This window comes from Phascolarctos cinereus, unplaced genomic scaffold (assembly GCF_003287225.1).
Source record: "Phascolarctos cinereus isolate Bilbo 61053 unplaced genomic scaffold, phaCin_HiC Scaffold_4;HRSCAF=312, whole genome shotgun sequence".
In the NCBI taxonomy this organism is placed as follows: Eukaryota; Metazoa; Chordata; class Mammalia; order Diprotodontia; family Phascolarctidae; genus Phascolarctos; species Phascolarctos cinereus.
The window spans coordinates 300,650,295-300,667,979 of NW_027555847.1; the positions used below are offsets into that span (position 1 = coordinate 300,650,295).

The 17,685-nt window shown below is 36.9% G+C and overlaps 1 long non-coding RNA gene across 2 annotated transcripts in view; it reads left to right on the top strand.

Moving 5' to 3' along the window:
* LOC110222247 (uncharacterized) overlaps positions 1-17,685 on the top strand; it is a 124,906-nt gene that overhangs the window by 63,590 nt on the left and 43,631 nt on the right. For both annotated transcript variants that reach the window (XR_013486113.1, XR_013486112.1), the window contains exon 2: positions 15,101-15,202. This is a non-coding gene — a long non-coding RNA (uncharacterized LOC110222247). The remainder of the gene's footprint in view (positions 1-15,100; positions 15,203-17,685) is intronic.

The following is a 17,685-nucleotide window of genomic DNA, read 5'->3' on the forward strand; positions in this document are numbered from 1 at the left end:
CCTTAGCTTGTTTTTTCCCCAACCCAGAGTTGCCTCTGAGAAATCTCAACACATAGTTTGTATCTAACATGCTATGAGCATCTCCACAGAGACTGTGTAAAGAGATCCTAGACTCTGTGCAAGCACTCATAGTATCGATGGATATTGGTGGTTAAGAACTTCCCTTCACTCTCTAGCAGCCTTGGTCCTAGCATTCTCAAACTTTGATTTGTTAGTGGAAGGTTGGACTTCAGAATTGTGCTGCCTGAGAGCTGCCTTTTTGTAACTCCTTTCTCTAAGGCATCTCTTGCATATTCTCCTTTTTCCATTCACATAGCCACTATAACAGCCTTCTAATTGAACTCCCTCCCTCAAATTTCTACCCTGTCAAATCATTCCTCCATTTAGTTGCAAAAGTGATTTTCCTAAAGCATGGATCTGACCAGTTCAGCTGTACTCAATAAACTCTAATGGTTCCTAGTTACCTCTAGAATCTCTATCTATATCCATATCTTCTATTTATATCCATCTCTATGTATCTCTCTATATTTATATCTTCCTCTATATGTGTGTATAAATACATATATGTTTGTGTGCTATAAGTACATATGTACATGTGTATATATATACAAAACTGTTTGACATTTATAGTTCTTCACAAGCTAGCCCTCCTTATCTTTCCAAATACTGACATGTATTACTCTCCTCCATACACTCTACAATCCACTCATACTGGCTTACTTATTGTTACTTACATATGATGCTCTATTTCCCATGAATCTTTGCACTGGCTTCCACTGGAAGCTGATATCCCATCCATGCGTGGAATAGTCTCCAATCTTCATATCTTAGAATTGATGGACTTGTTTAAGACTCAAATGACACATCCTCTAGAAGACCTTTCCCATTCACACTAGCTACTTGCCCTCCATGGCTACCTTTGATCTACTCTATATTTTGTATGTACTGACTTATGTATATGCGGTCTCTTCCATTAGAATACAAACTTCTTGAGGGCAGGCACTTTTTTTTGCTTGCTTTTTTTCATATACCCAGGCTTGGCACAGTACTTGCCACATTGTAAAGTGCTTAATAAAAACTTCTGATTTATAGATCTGTTTGCATACTGATCTCAAAACATAAATATCAATACTATATCATAAAACTATTATTTCAAATGATCCCTTTTCTATTACATCACATTAATTTCCAAATACATGGTTCTCTTCCCTCCTCTACCTAGGAAACCATCCTTTGAAAATAACAGTAGTACACGGCCCACGTCTGACGGTGTGAAATATTACATTTCCATAGTCTTTCATCGCTGCAAGGATGATCGGTTAAAATTTTTTCAACTCTTCTCCAGGTTCAAGACTGTCACAATTACATACTATTCAGTTTCATGATTTCTTTTGTTGTTTGTTTATTTTTCCCTAGTTACATTGCTATAATTATTACATAGAATATTTCCCTGGTTCTTTTTACTTCATTCTGCATCAGTTCATAGAAGTCTTTACCACTTCATTTTTTAAAGGCTGAATTGTGGGTTTTTCATCACTATTCAGTAAAAATCAGAACTCAATAGTTATAATGATTTTTCAGCACAGCATGATTCCAAATTATCAAGAGGATATTTTTCAAGAAAATTAATTGGTTAAGGCTAATAACAAGATTCAAACCAACTGACTTTTATTAATTCCTATGCCTATTCTTTTTGGTGTGTCCTTCAGACCACATTTGATTGGTAGTTAGTCAATACTTGAAAAAACAATTGCAAATTCTATCACAAAAACAGGTTGTTACATTCTGAAGATGGCAGTAGGAGGCAGGTCTAAACTGTAGCATCAAGGATTTTGGTCTGATACAAAAATGACTTTGCCAGCAGTAAGTATTATTAATAACTTATTTTTGTCATGTGGTAGATTGTGGCTTTTCTAGAGAGGTCTTTAAAAACCGGATAGATTCTTAAACTGTCTGGATGCCTAAGGGGTGGGTGGTCTGCCCTTAATAAAGGGAAGGAAAAGATGACCTCTCAAAGCAACTTACAGCACACTGATTCTATAATTATATCAAATCTAGTTATCAAAAAGCAGCTTCCCCCCTCCTTTTCATGTATAATAAATAGAATTGGCAGGGACGTTCTCACTCCAGAATCCTTATGACTGATGTCATGTACTGAACAGAAAGAATACAGTTTGATTTTTCAAAAACAAAGTTGAGCTTTCCACACTGGAAATAAGGAGACAACATATTTTAATATTTTGTTTTTGTTGCTTTTCAGTAGTTTTTCAGTCATCCCTTTGTGACCCTAGTTGAAGTTTTCTTGGCAAAGAAACTGGAAAGGTTTGTCATTTCCTTCTCCAGCTCATTTTATTGATGAGGAATCTAAGGCAAATAGGACTGAGTGATTTGTCCAGGGTCACACAGTTTGTAAGTGTCTGAGGTCAAATTTGAACTCAGGAACATTCCTCTTCCTCACTCCAGGGCTGGCACTGTGGCCACAGCATCAATTAGCTGTATTTAATATATTGATCTACAAAGTTTCCTACCTTTTCAAAATGTTACTTAACATCTTAACTAAGTAATTTAGCAGGAATCATACAGGCCTAAACATTAATACCTCAGTACTAATTACATGAAACCTAAAGATTTGAGTTACATGGAGTATGGGGTATAGCTTATACGTGTTAGTCCTTTCACTGGGGAATTTTGGCATTTGGCCTGTTCACCTTTCATCAGAATTCTCTATTTCAGGGGATTCTTTCCATTTAAGTACTATATGTTCATAAAGCTGCTGGCTCTGGATGAGCATAGCATGGCAGGGTATTGACATAGGAAATGATCTAAACAGTCTTATCACAGACACTACCATTAACAATGGATATAGACTGTTACAAATGACCATAGACTCATAGGATAAGGCCATAAAGATCATCTAGCCTAATCTTCTCATTTTAGAGATGGGAAAATTTAGTTACAGGAAGGTTGAATGCCTTGGCCAGGTCACAGAACTAGTGAGTATCAGAGGCCAGGATTGAGCCTACATCATTTAACTAGATCCAATGCTCCTTCTACTTAATTACACTCTCTCTGTCATTGTTTTTTTTTTTCCTGAATGATAGAAAGATCCTACAATATTATCCCTCATTAGCTGGTTATAACACTTGGCTAGGAAACTAATATGGTACACTTTAATTTAAAATATTATCGTCAGTTGGGGAATGGTTGAACAAGTTGTGGTATGTGATTGTGATGGACTCCTACTGTGCTATAAGAAATGGTGAGCTTGATATTCTTAGAAAAACATTGAAAGACTTGCATGAAATAATGAAGAACAAAATGAACAGAACCAAGAGAATATTTTATTTAGTAACAGCAATATTGTTTCAAGAATGGCTTTGAATGAATAAGTCATTTTGATTATTATAAGTACCCAAATTAACCATAAAGGACATATGAAGAAAGACACTACCTGCATCCAGAGAAATAACTGATAAATAGAAGTATATATAGAATAATCATATGAGTGTGTACTTGTGTTTAATGGTAGCCGTCTCTGGGATGGAGGAAGGGAGAAAAGGAAAAAAAAGGAAAAATTTACATGATAAATTTATTATATATTTGAAAGGAATAGCAAGTTTTACACAGTGGATTTGCAGTTTCATGGGCAATCATCTTTTTTGTTATGTTATAGAAATGCTTTTTTTATTCCATAAATTAAAAAAAAATAAAATGTTATCATCATTCCACCATTTTGTATTAGCCAGGATCAAATCATGCCCTTCTGTATTATGCAGTATGTCTCATTCACTATAAAATTATAGGTGGGTAGTACCTTACCTCCCAATGACTGACATTAAAGTGGCCTTTTTGCATCTATATTATATGTGTATATATGTGTGTGTGTGTATATGTATATGTATATATATATGTATATATATATATGTATATATATATATATATATTATATATAGTATGATATATATAGATATACATGGGGATTTTTATTGCTTATTCTTATTGCTTAGCTTTTAATGAGTCCATATTTAGCCATTTTGCATTCTAGGAATTGTAGTCATTTCTTTTTTTATTCAAGAAAAACATCTTCATTTGCCAACAGCTGACTGTCTGCCTTGGATTATATTTGAGCCACACCCATACATGTCAAATACAAAAAAAAAATTTAAAACTATAAGTATTTTTATCTGCAAAGCGAACATGCAATATGCCATAACCACTAACCATTTTAATGTTTTCCCTGGATGATGTTCGTTCTCAGGGAAAATGAAATCAAAAATAAAGGAAGAGGGAAAGGGAAAAAAGGATTATTGACCAAGCTACATAGGACTGTAGAATATATGCCACTATACACCAGAGAGTACCAGCTATTGTATATTATAAGAATAGCAGCAGAGAAATCCAATTCTTGAAGCGAGACAAAGAAACAAAGCAACAATAATAACCATGGCTTCAGATTATGCTTATATATAAATACTTAAATTATAACTATTAAGCAAGGCAAACTAGAAATCCAAATGCAGGGAGGCAAATTTGACTTCATAGATATCACTGAGATTTGGCAGGATGGGACACACGAGTGGAATATGGCTCTGAAAATATAAAAACCACATAACTTGGATAAGGGCATAAATGCAAAGATTTTTTTTTTAAATATGCTAATAACACAAAGCTGGAAAGGATAGCTAACTCATTGGATAAAAGAGTCAGGATGCCAAAAGATCTCAAGCAGCTAGAATGTTGAGCCAAATCATATGAGATGAAATTTAATAGAGATAAAAGTAAGATTTGGCTCTTGAGTTGAAAAATTCAATTTTCTGAGTACAAGATGAGGTAAGTACATCTTGACAGCACTTCAAATGAAAAGGATCTAGGGGTCTTAGTAGATTATAAACTACATGTGTCAACAATGATCCATGACACCCAGAAATGGTTATATTCTCTTAGGCTGTGTTGAATGCTACAGTGTCCAGAAAGATAGGAGAAGTGCAAGGGAGAAACAGTGAGAAGAGTGTTAGATTTGGAATCAGTGCCTTTGAGTTAAATTCATGCTTGGGTAAGACATTAGACCTCTCATTGCCACCTAGGTAGCTGGAGACACTAGAGATAGAGAGCTGAACCTGAAATCAGGAAGACCTGAATTCAAATCTAACCTCAGACACTTTCTAGTTTTATGACTCTCAGCCAGCCTTTATCCTCTATTTGCCTCAGTTTCCTCAAGCTGTTAAATAGAAATAATAGTAACACCTACCTTCTAGGGTTATTGTGAGGATTAAATGAGATGATTCTTAGCCTGGCACTATATAAATGCTTATTCCCTCTCTCCTTCCTCTTTAGGAAGCTCTCAGACTATAAATTTTAAAATAGATTGCCAATCATAATTTCCCTACACACATGAAGTCAGAGGCCTGGACCCCATCTGTGGGGTACATCTGTGGAGAACACTGGATGTTATTCTACGAGCAGTTTGGTTGAAGGAACTAGGAATTTTTAGCCTGAATAAGAATCTTGAAGTGTTGGTAATTTTCTTCAAATATTTGAAAGACCAGTATTATGGAAAAGGGATTTGATTTATTCTGCTTGACTCCAAAGGGAAGAATAAGGAAAACTGGGCGCAAATTCTAGGAAGCTAAGTGGCACAGCCAGTGAGGTATTGGCAGAGTCAGGAAGACTTCAGTTCAAATCCTGCCCCAAACACTTAATAGCGATGTGTCTCCAGGCAAGACACTAAACCTTTCTCAGCCTCAATTCCCTTAATTGTAAAATGGGGATAATAGCACCTACATGAGATAAAACGTAATATACTTCACAAACCTTAATGCGTTGTACAAATGTTAGCCACAGCTGTTGCTGTTGTTAGGTTTAGTGTTAGAATTTTGTGCTCAATATAAGGAAAAACTTCCTAACATTTTGAGCTTTCCAAGGGCTGGGTAAAGTACTTCAGGAGGTGATGGATTCCAATTCACAATGGACCATCAAAGAAATGCAAGAGGGTACCATGTTTTATATGCTGTAGAGGGTTTATTGTTTGTTTTGTTTTTTCAGATATTGGTAGGACAAGGCTTCTTAGGTCCCTTTCAGCTCTGAAATACTGTGCTTTTAGGATATACCTCCTCACAGATAGAATTGTGAGTCACAAACATGCCATGAGAGAGTGTTAAAAAACAAACTATGATCGCTTGTGATATCTAAGTGGGAATAATAATTCACCCCTGTGATATGCTCTGATAGGCAGTCTTCTTATGAGGAATTAAGAATCATATCGTAAATGAAATAGTGTCATTGTCTCTGGTTGTTCAGTAGTAATGCACGCTAGAAATGAACCAGACAGACTTCCCATGGGCTCTAATCCCTGACAATCTCATACTTACAGTGAAGGTCAGGTAATTATATGTACACTATTTCTGTTATATTACTATTAGGTTTGGGCAATCTGATTAAGATAAAATAAGATTTAATATGCCCTGCTACTCAAAATACAAATCTTATCTAAGCCAAATTTCTTTAGGGCATCAAAAAGGCACAAAAATAGTCTTTACACTCTGACTTTCTGAGTCTAGATTAAAAAGAAGAATTTTAAAATGCAGTAAAATTTGAATTAAGTGCCTACAATATGCAAAGTATTGTAGTAAACATTGGAGTTACAAACATGAACTTCCTTATAATAATCTTCATTATTGCATGGCTTAGTAAGTTTATAGATTGAGGCAGATAGTTAACATAGGGAAAGAAAGAAAGAAAGAAGGAAGGAGGGAAAGGAGGAAAAAGTGGAAGGAAGGAAAGAAGAAAGAAAATAAGCACTTATTAAGCACCTACTATTTAGCAGACATTGTACCTATGATTTAGATGCTATTATTATCCCCATTTTACAGATGAGGAACCAAGGCAGGCAGCTAATAAGTACCTGAGGCCAGATTTGGATTCAAGTGTGACCTCGTCTTCCTGACTTCAGGCCCAGAGCTCTATCCATTGTGCCACCTAGCTACCTAGGGAAGAGTGTTGGACTTGGGATCAGGGAGACCTGGGTTAAAACCTTCCCTCTGACACTTATTAGCTGTGTAACTTTGGGAATGACATATGACCCCACTCAGCTGAAAAATGGAGATAATAATAGAACCTACCTCACAGAGGTGTGGTGAGGATCAAATGAGGTAACATGCATAAAGTGCCCTGTAAATCCTAAAGCACTGTGTAAATGTTGTTGTTACTACTACCTTACCTTTGTTTTATCTTATTTATTTATTTGTTTGTTTATTTATTTATTTTTAGGCAATTGGGGTTAAGTGACTTGCCCAGGGTCACACAGCTAGTAAGTGTCAAGTGTTTGGTCTGAGGCCAGATTTGAACTCAGGTCCTCCTGACTTCAGGGCTGGTGCTCTATCCACCACACCACCTAGCTGCCCTGTACCTCACCTTTAAATATAACTACATACACACTTTTGGTTTTCAAGGCATGAGATAGTATCATTGCTCTACAGTTGTTCAGTCATGTCTGACTCTTTGTGAAACTCATGAGGTTTTCTTGGCAAAGATTGCCATTTCCTTCTGCAGTAGATTAAGGTAAACAAAGATTAAGTGACTTGCCTAGGGTCACATAGCTAGTAAGTATTTGAGTCAGGATTCAGACTCAGGTTTTCCTGAGTCCAGGCTCACAGTTCTACCTACTGTGCTACCTAGCTGATTCCTGCTACGGTTCTAATTTCTAATTCCAGATTTCTATTTATTTTTCCCTCTTTTCACTGATAAATTTTGCTTCCATACATCATGCAACACCCCCAGTATATTCAAGTCAATGCCACATAGTGCACACAGTTCCCTCAAACCAATAAACAAAAGAGCCCTTTGTGGTAACACCTTTTTATTTTTTTTAAATGTTATTTATTTTTTTTTTAGTGAGGCAATCGGTATTAAGTGTCTTGCCCAAGGTCACACAGCTAGTACGTGTCAAGTGTTTGGTCTGAGGCCGGATTTGAACTCAGGTCCTCCTGACCTCAGGGCTGGTGCTCTACCCACTGCACCACCTAGCTGTCCTCTAGTAACACCTTTTTAAAAGTTTCCCCATGGGAGGTCGTTCCAAACTTACAAATCATGCAATTACCCAAGAAGACCTCGATCAAAGCAATGACTGTCCCTGGCCTGTCCCACTTTGTATTGGCTTTCCTGACGCTTCTGTGGAATCTGAGAGGGAGTAGAGATCAGAGGTTGTGGGGTTAGGGCGGGGAGGGCAAAGTTGCCTGTGGAGAATGTTTGGTTTCAGAAATGACAGAAGAAAATTTAAATTTACTTCACCTGGAGGAACCTCATAGCCCTAAACAGACCATCCTCCAGTACATACCACCAGGTTTTCCCTAAACTGATTTTTCCCCACTTTATTGAACTCCCTGAAATTGAAAGAAGCTGAGATTTATTTATGTTTACCACATCCTCTTATACTAATATAGGTACTTTCGGGAGAAGTATGTGCTTATCAGTCATTTATACATAAATGGGAAATAGTTTAATCCAACTGTTTTCTTCTTGGCCCTGCCCTCTAACTGCTGTGATGGCATTCTGATTGGAGGAGGATAGGGAGGTGATAAAGCATGTAGGATCATGAGGTTAGCATAGTCTTTCTTGTGCATGGCTGTCATAGTGAGAAGCTTTGGATTGCACAATGGCACTGGGCCCTTGGGTTCAGCAGACAGGACCATCAGGAAATGAGAAATAGTACAGAAAGGGAGAGAGAAGCATGCTAAAAACAAATATTGCCTATTTTGAAATTTTGACTAGGAAATAAGGAAGAAAATGTACTTCCTCCTCTTTTCTGCAGAATGTGACTTCCTGCATCCCAGACCCCAGAAGCATTTGCAGCATCATTAGTATCTTTGGTTATCTATGAGTTAAATTGGTTTTATATATATATATATATATATATATATATATGTGTGTGTGTGTGTATATGTATATATATATATGTATGTATGTATATGTATATGTATATATATATGTGTGTGTATATATGTATATATATATGTATGTATGTATGTATATGTATATGTATATATATATGTGTGTGTATATATGTATGTATGTATATATAAATATAGGTATGTATGTATATGTATGCATATGTCTATATATGTATGTATGTATGTATGCATGTATGTTGAGTTTGAGGTCATTGGATCACTGACTTAGAGCTAGAGGGGACCTTAGGAGGTCCTCTAATTCACCCCCCCTCTTATTTTACAGATGAGGAAAATGAGGCCCACAGAGATGAAGAGTTCCTTGCCTGTGTTCATTGGGTAGCAAACAGAAGAGCTGGGATTCAAATCTAAATCCTCTGACTCCAACCTCAGTCCTCTTTTTCCTATACCACACCACTTTTTGTGGGCTTTTATTAGGAATTTAACCACCATTTATAACATGATTTCTATGGGAGAACTTGTTCAGAGTTCCAAATAATTAAGGCATAAATTAGCCTTTAGAACAGGTTAAATTAGCCTTTACAACACAACCTGTTCATAATTCAGGGGACTAGGTGTGTGTATCTTTTCCATAACATTCAATTATCTTCAAATAAAAAATGAATGGAAGAAACATTAATCACATCAGAAAATACATGGGAAAATATCTGTGAAATTTGAGATATATGTGAAATTTTTATCCCCATTCAGCTACCTCTGATGCTTACTTGTGTCATTTCCTTGGACAAGTTGTTTAATTTCCCTGGGCCTCAATTTCCTCATCTGTAAATTTAAAAGAATTGAACTAGATGTCCTTTGACATTTTCCAGTCCTATATCTATGATCCTATATGTAGATTGGTGCAGCTAGGTGGCACAATAGATAGAGTGCCAGGCCTGGAGTCAGGAAGACTCAACTTCATGAGTTCAAATCCAGCCTCAGACTCTTATTAGCTGTGTGACCCTGGGCAAGCCATTTAACCCTGTTTGTCTCAATTCCTCATCTGTAAAATGAGCTAGGAAAGGAAATGGCAAAAGACTCCGTTATCTTTGCTAAGAAAACTGCAAATGGGGTTACAAAGAGTTGGGAGTGACTGAAACAATGAAGCAACAACAGCAACAATTGATTCATATGGGATAATCAACGTTAATAGTAGATTAATACCCTACCTTTGGAAATGTTCTTGGTGGAATCAATTGGCATTTATCTACTCTATGTTAAAGATTCTACCACACATCTAAATTTCAAAAAAAAGTACTTATAAATCAATGTTGTAAAACATGACAATAATAAGCTACCTTAATATAATTTTATGACTGCTTGTTGTTTATGATTACTTGAGCATTTAATAAAAAAAAATAATAAGTAGAGGGTTTAAAAAAAAATCTCCCTTCCTTTCCCACCTCCCTTCAAACCACGCCTCTCCCTGCCAAATACCCATTCTTTCAAAACATCACCAGAACTCTGGGCTGAACATCCTGAATAGATTAGTAATAACCTTTCACCCACAAGGCAGCTGATTCCCTAAAAGGGAAAGACTTATAAGCTTGAAGAAGAAGAAAGGCAGAGCTAGAAGGCTTGCTGCAAGAGGGAGATGAGTAAGGAATTTTCCACTACTCTTCAGTGACTGACTGGGTAAAACACGCTTTACTTGGGCAATTTCCTGAAGCCACCCATTTTTCTATTGGGCTCTTAGTTGATGGCTGTTTATTGTTTTCTCATGTGAAGCCCTAAAGAGACAGAATGTTTATTATCTGTTTCCCCTACAAAGAGTCTGTCTACCCATCTCAAATATGTGGGAGTTCGAAAAAAGGGTTTGGCAACCTTTAGCCTCCAGGACAAGCCCACTGGGGGCAGTACTGGGGAATGTCAGCTCTGGCTGCATTCTGGCTTCAGAATCTCCTGAGCCAAACCTCAGAACTTCCATGGTTTAATTGAAAGTTGAGAACTGGGGCCAGGGGCACAGCACTTCTCTGGCCTGGAGCAGAAGTAGCCTCTTCTGTGCCAATTCATACTATTCCTGATGGCCTTGACTTCCAGCCCTGCAGCCAAACTTCCAGTCATGCAGATAGGAACCACATCACAAAATTATATTCTCAGGGCAGGGATCGACTCAACTGCCTTTCTGTGTGTGTGTGTGTATGCATGTATGTGTGTGTGTGTGTGTGTGTGTATGTGTGTGTAGTATGTGTGTGTGTCTGCATAATTTACCCCAAAGTGCCTGAGCCCCTAAAATTACTGTTCAGCACGCATTGATTAGACTTTGGACAGGCATTGGATCTACTTGGTCAAGCATACACATAGAAGCCTTCCTGTCCTCATACACTGAGTTAAATATAATGCCAAGGCACAGCAGCTCTTTGTCTTCTTTCATTTTCTGAATATATATATGTACATATATGTACATATATACATGTACATGTGTATATGTGTACATGTGCATGTGTGTGGATCTAGATCTAGATAGCCTAGAAGTTCTGTTGGGTCACAATCTAGAGTCTGATGCATATAAACTCACAATTTTCCCCAGGGACTTAATTACCAGAACTGAGGGGTAAGATGTAGAGCTGTATCCGAATAATCCTCCACCCTTTTTTCCATTTTAACTGATAAATTTTGTTCCTTCTTTTCAAATGAAATCTTGACATATTCACAATTAAATCCCTCCAAAATGGAAAAAATGAAAAATGCCATAGAAACAGGAAATTTTAGGAATGATGATGCTATAATAGCTTATTAGATAGACCTCCTTCTGTTGTCCCTCCTGGAAAATTTGGAAACTGAATCTTCCTGCATTTCAGATTGTGCTCCCTGTATGTGACCTGTCCACTAGGAACTTTGAGCCCCCTCTGTAAGACATGAAAATTGAGTTATCTCACAAAATATATTTGTATGCAACTCTGGGGACAAGAATATTAAACTTTAAAAGGGATATGTGTGTGTGTGTGTGTGTGTGTGTGTGTGTGTGTGTAAATATTCCAAAGAGTCCCTCCTTGTATCTCTCTCTACCATAGTCTTCACGGTTTCTTACATTGCCTCCTCTAAGTCTCAGCCCCAGTAGGAGGGTCACGTCACCTCTACCTAGATCTTTCTTTGTCTCTTTCTTAGGTTTCCCACCCCCAGCATTCTTCTAACAACTTCCCTCTCCACTTTTCACACAGCCTTTTTGGTGATAAAGAATTAGGAGCTCTTCTCTTATGCTTAACTCAGGCTCCCCGCAAGACATACGACTGACAAGCTGTGGAATGACACAATGCCTGTTATGCTATTCCTTGAGTCTGGCTCCAGGGCCCCAAATACTGTCACCAGTGGTCAGCTAAACATTTGTAGCTTTCAGACCTTCTCATAAACACATGCATGCACACACACACACACACACACACACACACACACACACACACACACATATTACATTTCCTTATCCCATGATGTAAGGATGCTTTTTTTGCCATGAGTTACTAGTAATAGCCTAAAGGACAACAGACTCTCATGCCAATGAGTTCATGGTCACATCCAGAAGCTTTTTCTTAAGACTAGCATAGATACCAGGCTTAACAATCCCAGTATTTTAAAATAGACTTGCCTATTAAAAATGCCTGCCTCTGATGTTATGAGATACAAGTAACAGAAAAGCATTGTATCTAGGAGCAAGGTATTCTTAAGTCTTACTAGGGTGTCATTTTTTTTAAATGTACTGGATATGTGTAGTTCTTTATCCTCTATGAAAATGTTTCTTTTCATCTGCTAAAGATTTTGAAGTGAATTGAAAGATCTTGGAGAATGCAACCTCTGAGTGATTGACAGTGACAAGCACTCATACCTTGAAAGCTCTACTGTAATGTTTATGCCTTAACAACAACAAATACTGTGGCGTCTGAGAGTAGCCTAGTCAGCCATGCCACTCTCTACCTGGCATCTTGTAAATTAATCTGGGTGTTTATGCTGGAGATCATTCATGATGAACATATTGCTATAGCAACATGCATTTCTTCCATTTTTTTCTGCTAATTACACTAACATCACCATCAGCTACTAAATCTTTGAATTACTAATGAATGTAGGTGAAGAGCTGTGTCTTGATACCAGTCTTTTAGTATGTGCTTATCTGCAAAATAAAGTAATGAGACACACATGTAAATTGATTATCTGTAATCTATTGGGAGCTAGTCAACTTTTAAAATGTAATATGAATTCCACTTGGAAGTAGGGATTTGCAGACTCCCCTCATGGCCCATTTGGGCAGGATCTATAGGATCTGAAAATTATAGAATGTTATAGCATAGTGCAATAGAAAGACAGGTGAATATAGAGCCAGATGCCCTGGGTTCAAATCCAGATTCTACCAGCTATAACTCGTGTGACCTTAAAGAAGTTGGGTGACCTCTCTGGGTCTTCATTTCCTCAAATATAAAATGAGGGAGTTGGAATAGATCAATGGTGTCACATTCAAATATAAACAGCAGTCATCAATCTGTAGATAAAGATCCCTGGGAGCTGCATATTGACTGTTTTGACATGCAATATCATCAATATTTTATTGTATTTTTATTTATTTTCTTAAATATTTGCCAATTCTATTTTAATCTAATTCAAGCCACACTCAGTAGGCACTACATGTTTGTCACCTCCAGACCAGAAGACCTCTAAGGCCCCCATTTCTCTTCTGCTGCCTCCACAGACATCAAACTTTGAAAAGGAAAAGTTTACACCCTAAAGCCTAATGTGACTCAGTAGTACATCAGATTACTGTGGAACTCAATTCAACAAACTTTTATCAAGTATCCATTTTATGTAAGGCATTGTGCTGAATGGTAGAGAAAGAAAAATTAAAAAACAACAAAGTCCTGATCCACATAATTACAATGTAACAGAAGAATCTGACATTTAGACAAATAAGTAGGGGACAAGGAATAATGTAATAATTATATGGGGAAATATGTGCATATATACACAGAGAGAGAGACAGAGACAGACATAGATAGAGACAGAGTATGTCACAAAAGGCCAGAATGAGATTCAGAAATAAATTAGTGCACAAAAGACTGGAAAATGAATGAATAAATGAATGAATGAATGAATGAATGGAAAAGTATTTATTAAGCACTGTGTATTATTCACTTGGTGAAGTACAGAGAATACAGATAGAAAAACCAGATAGTCATGCCATCAAGTAGCTCCCATTCTAATACTGTGAGATCACGTATATAGAAGAGGGTTGAATTGCTGGAGAGATGCAAGAGCCCAGTGGTTCTTAGAGAGCAGTGGCTCTCTAAGCAGGTGGTCATGTGACTTCCTTAGTATCATTTCCATTGTTAAAGCCACAATCATTTCTTATGTCAAATCAGCGTCCAGTGCCTAGGCCTTTGGTGGCAAGCACATTCTTTTCTGTGTCTTCAAGAACTGTGACTACTAAAGAGGTTGGTGCTGAGCAATTACAGAGGCATTTGGTGGGTTGCTCCCCCCCCAAAAAAAAAACCCAAACACTACATAGCTTAAAACTAGATTATCAAGTTGTAGTATATGAATGTAATGGAATACTATTGTGCTATAAGAAATGATGAGCAGGTGGATTTCAGAAAAACCTGGAAAGACTTACATGAACTGATTCAAAGCGAATTGAGCAGGACTAGGAGAACATAGTACACAGTAACAGCAACATTGTGTGATGATCAACTTTGATAGACTTAGCTCTTCTTAGCAATGCAATGATCTAAGACAATTCCAACAGATTCATGACAGAAAATGCTATCCACATCCAGAGAAAGAACTACAGAGTCTGAATGCACATTGAAACATGCTATTTTTTCTCTCTGTTCTTTTTTCTTTCTTGTAATTTTTCCCTTTTGTTCTGATTCTTCTTTCACAACATGACTGATGTGGAAATGTGTTTAATATGATTGTAAATGTATAATCTATATCAGATTGCTTGCCATCTTGGGTAGGGAGGAGGGGAAGGATGGAGGGAGAAAAAAATTGGAACTCAAAATCTTATAAAAGTGAATGTTGAAAACTATCTCACGTGTAATTGGAAAAATAAAATACTGTTAAGTGAGAAAAAAGTAGATTGTCAAAACCACAAATGTCTGACTAAAAATTTTTCCCCCCAATAACTAATGAAGAACAAATAAGGGTTGGCTTTTTGTTTGTTTTTCATACAGGAGCTACATGGTCAGGCTTGTGTTCTTGGAGGTTACTTTGGCTGTTGTGTGAATGATAGATTGGGGATTAGAAAGACTGGATACAAGGATGCAAGTTGAAAGGTAACTATATGATAAGTAATAAGACATAGTGGTGTAAGTAATGATCATTACTGTTAATAATGATAATAGCTAGCATGTATTTAGGATTTTAAAGTCTGCAATGTGCTGTACAAGTAGTATCTTCTTTTATCCTCACAACAACCCTGTGAAGCAGGTGCTATTATCCTCATTTTACAGATGAAGAAATTAAACTAAATTAAATGAAAAATTTAAATTTAAAAATTTTAAATTTAAAAATTAAAAGAAAAATATATCACTAAAGTTTGCATATGTGTGTATCTGTGTGTTTGTGAGAGAGACAGAAAGACAGATAGAAGGAGAGATAAAAGAGGGTAGATAGGACAAATATTTGAGGTGAAGAACTGGCAAGACTTGGGAAATGATTAGATAGAGAGGAAGGGAGCAGGACTGGAGAGAGTCAAACCCAAATTTGATTTTAAAAGACTAGGTGACTATAAGGACAATCATGTGGTCAATAGAAATAAAGAAACTGGGAAGCAGTTTTTGAAGGGAGAGTGATGATTGAGTATAATGTGTCAGCAAGAAAATCAGGTGAAAACAGCCAGCAAAAAAAAAAAAAAAGAAAAGGGCCAGGTAGGTGGCACAGTGGATAGAGCACCAACCCTAAAGTCAGAAGGACCTGAGTTCAATTCCGGTCTCAGATCAAACACTTGACACTTACTAGCTGTGTGACCCTGGGCAAGTCACTTCTTAACCTTAATTGCAGAAATGAAAGAAAGAAAGGAAGGAAGGAAGGAAGGAAGGAAGGAAGGAAGGAAGGAAGGAAGGAAGGAAGAGAGAAAAAGAAAATAGTATATGTAAGATCAGAGAAAAGGGGAAAGATGAGAGCCATAAACATTTGGCAGCTATTTGAAAACTTATATTGCTTGAAAAAATAAGAGTGGATGGCATTTCTCTGGGAGAAATTACAAAGAAAGAAGAGGATCATCCACAGAACCTTGAAAAATACACATACCTGGGAAAAGTGAGGAAGTAAAAGGAATGGGTAAAGTGTACAGAGAAGGAACAATCAGATGAGGAGAAAGGTGAATCAAAAGAGTACAGTCACTGAAAACAAGGGAGGAAAAAGAAGCATGTAGAAGGTGACCAATAATGTCAACTACTATAGACAGGTCAAGGAGAGTGAAGGTTAAGAAAAAGGTACTCGACTGGGTAATGAGGTGGCTGTTGGTGAACTTGAAAAGAGATTTTGTGGTAAAGAAAGAAGGCAGATGCAAGGGATGAATAGTAAAGTCAGAGAGCATAGTCTGATCTTTGCAGAAGTTTGTTAGTGAAGAGGAGATAAGAGATAGGATAGTTATTTGCTAGAATTTTAAAGTCCAAAGACACTTCCAGGAAAGAATATCAAGGTCATTAACAAATGTTTTTGTACTTTTGTTTTTGTTGTTGTTTTCTCTTTGCGAAGGAAACACAAAACTTTGTGTTATTTTGATGAAAGATTGGTTAAAAAGCTTTGTAAAAGAAGACTTTTCCCAAAAAAATTTGTAAAAGAAAATTGCTTCCTGGCTGAGACTATGAATGGCAAGTTGCAGCTGAGAATGAATTTTTAATGCTTAGTTATAAGCCCTTGAAAATAAGGGTTTATTATTCAAGTGTTAACAAATCTTTAATTAGAGCAGGTTTTACAACAAGTACAACTACAATATCCCAGTAGTCCAGCACCTTACATATATATTATGTCTGTCTAATGCAATTAGACTTTCCACCATAATCAATATAAAAAGGAATAAAACAATTAGTCTCCATTTCACACTCTGGAAGCTGGGGGTGATATAGCTCAGAAATCTTTATTCCTCATAATTTGGATTACATGAGCTGCCAAAATTCAGAATGATCTCTGCCATGTTCCATAGTAATCATCGTCCTATGATACAAGTTCACACACATTCTGGTGTTAAATGTTACAGGGGGTAGAAGCTAAGGCAAAAAATGTTTTTTTAAAAAACATAGTAGGGAATTGATATCATATTGCTTGTCTTCTCAGTAGATGAGGGAGGGGGTGAAAGGGAGGGGGAGAATTTGGAACTCAAAATTTAAAAAGAAACGAATGTTAAAAATAAATAAATAATAAATATAGTAGGGAAACAAAAGACACAGGCAGAGACATACACACACACACACACACACACACACACACACACACACACACACGCACACTGTAGTGGCCTTTTTGTTCAGAGAAGCAAAAGCCAGATACTGGTAAGTACTTTTTTTTCCTTTATGGAATCAAGTTATTTTTTGTTCCAATCTATGTCAATTACTGTCAAAGCAATGGAGCCACACCAGAACTTATATTGTTTTATCTTTAGCCAGAAGCCACCTATCTGAAATTTCCATACACACAGCCTCAGCCTGTCAGAGTAAAGCTGGGGTACACTTGTACGTTAAGTAAACAGTCCTGTGTTAATGGAAGTGACAAAGATCATGTATTTCTAGATGCCTCATCTATAGAGATATAGCCT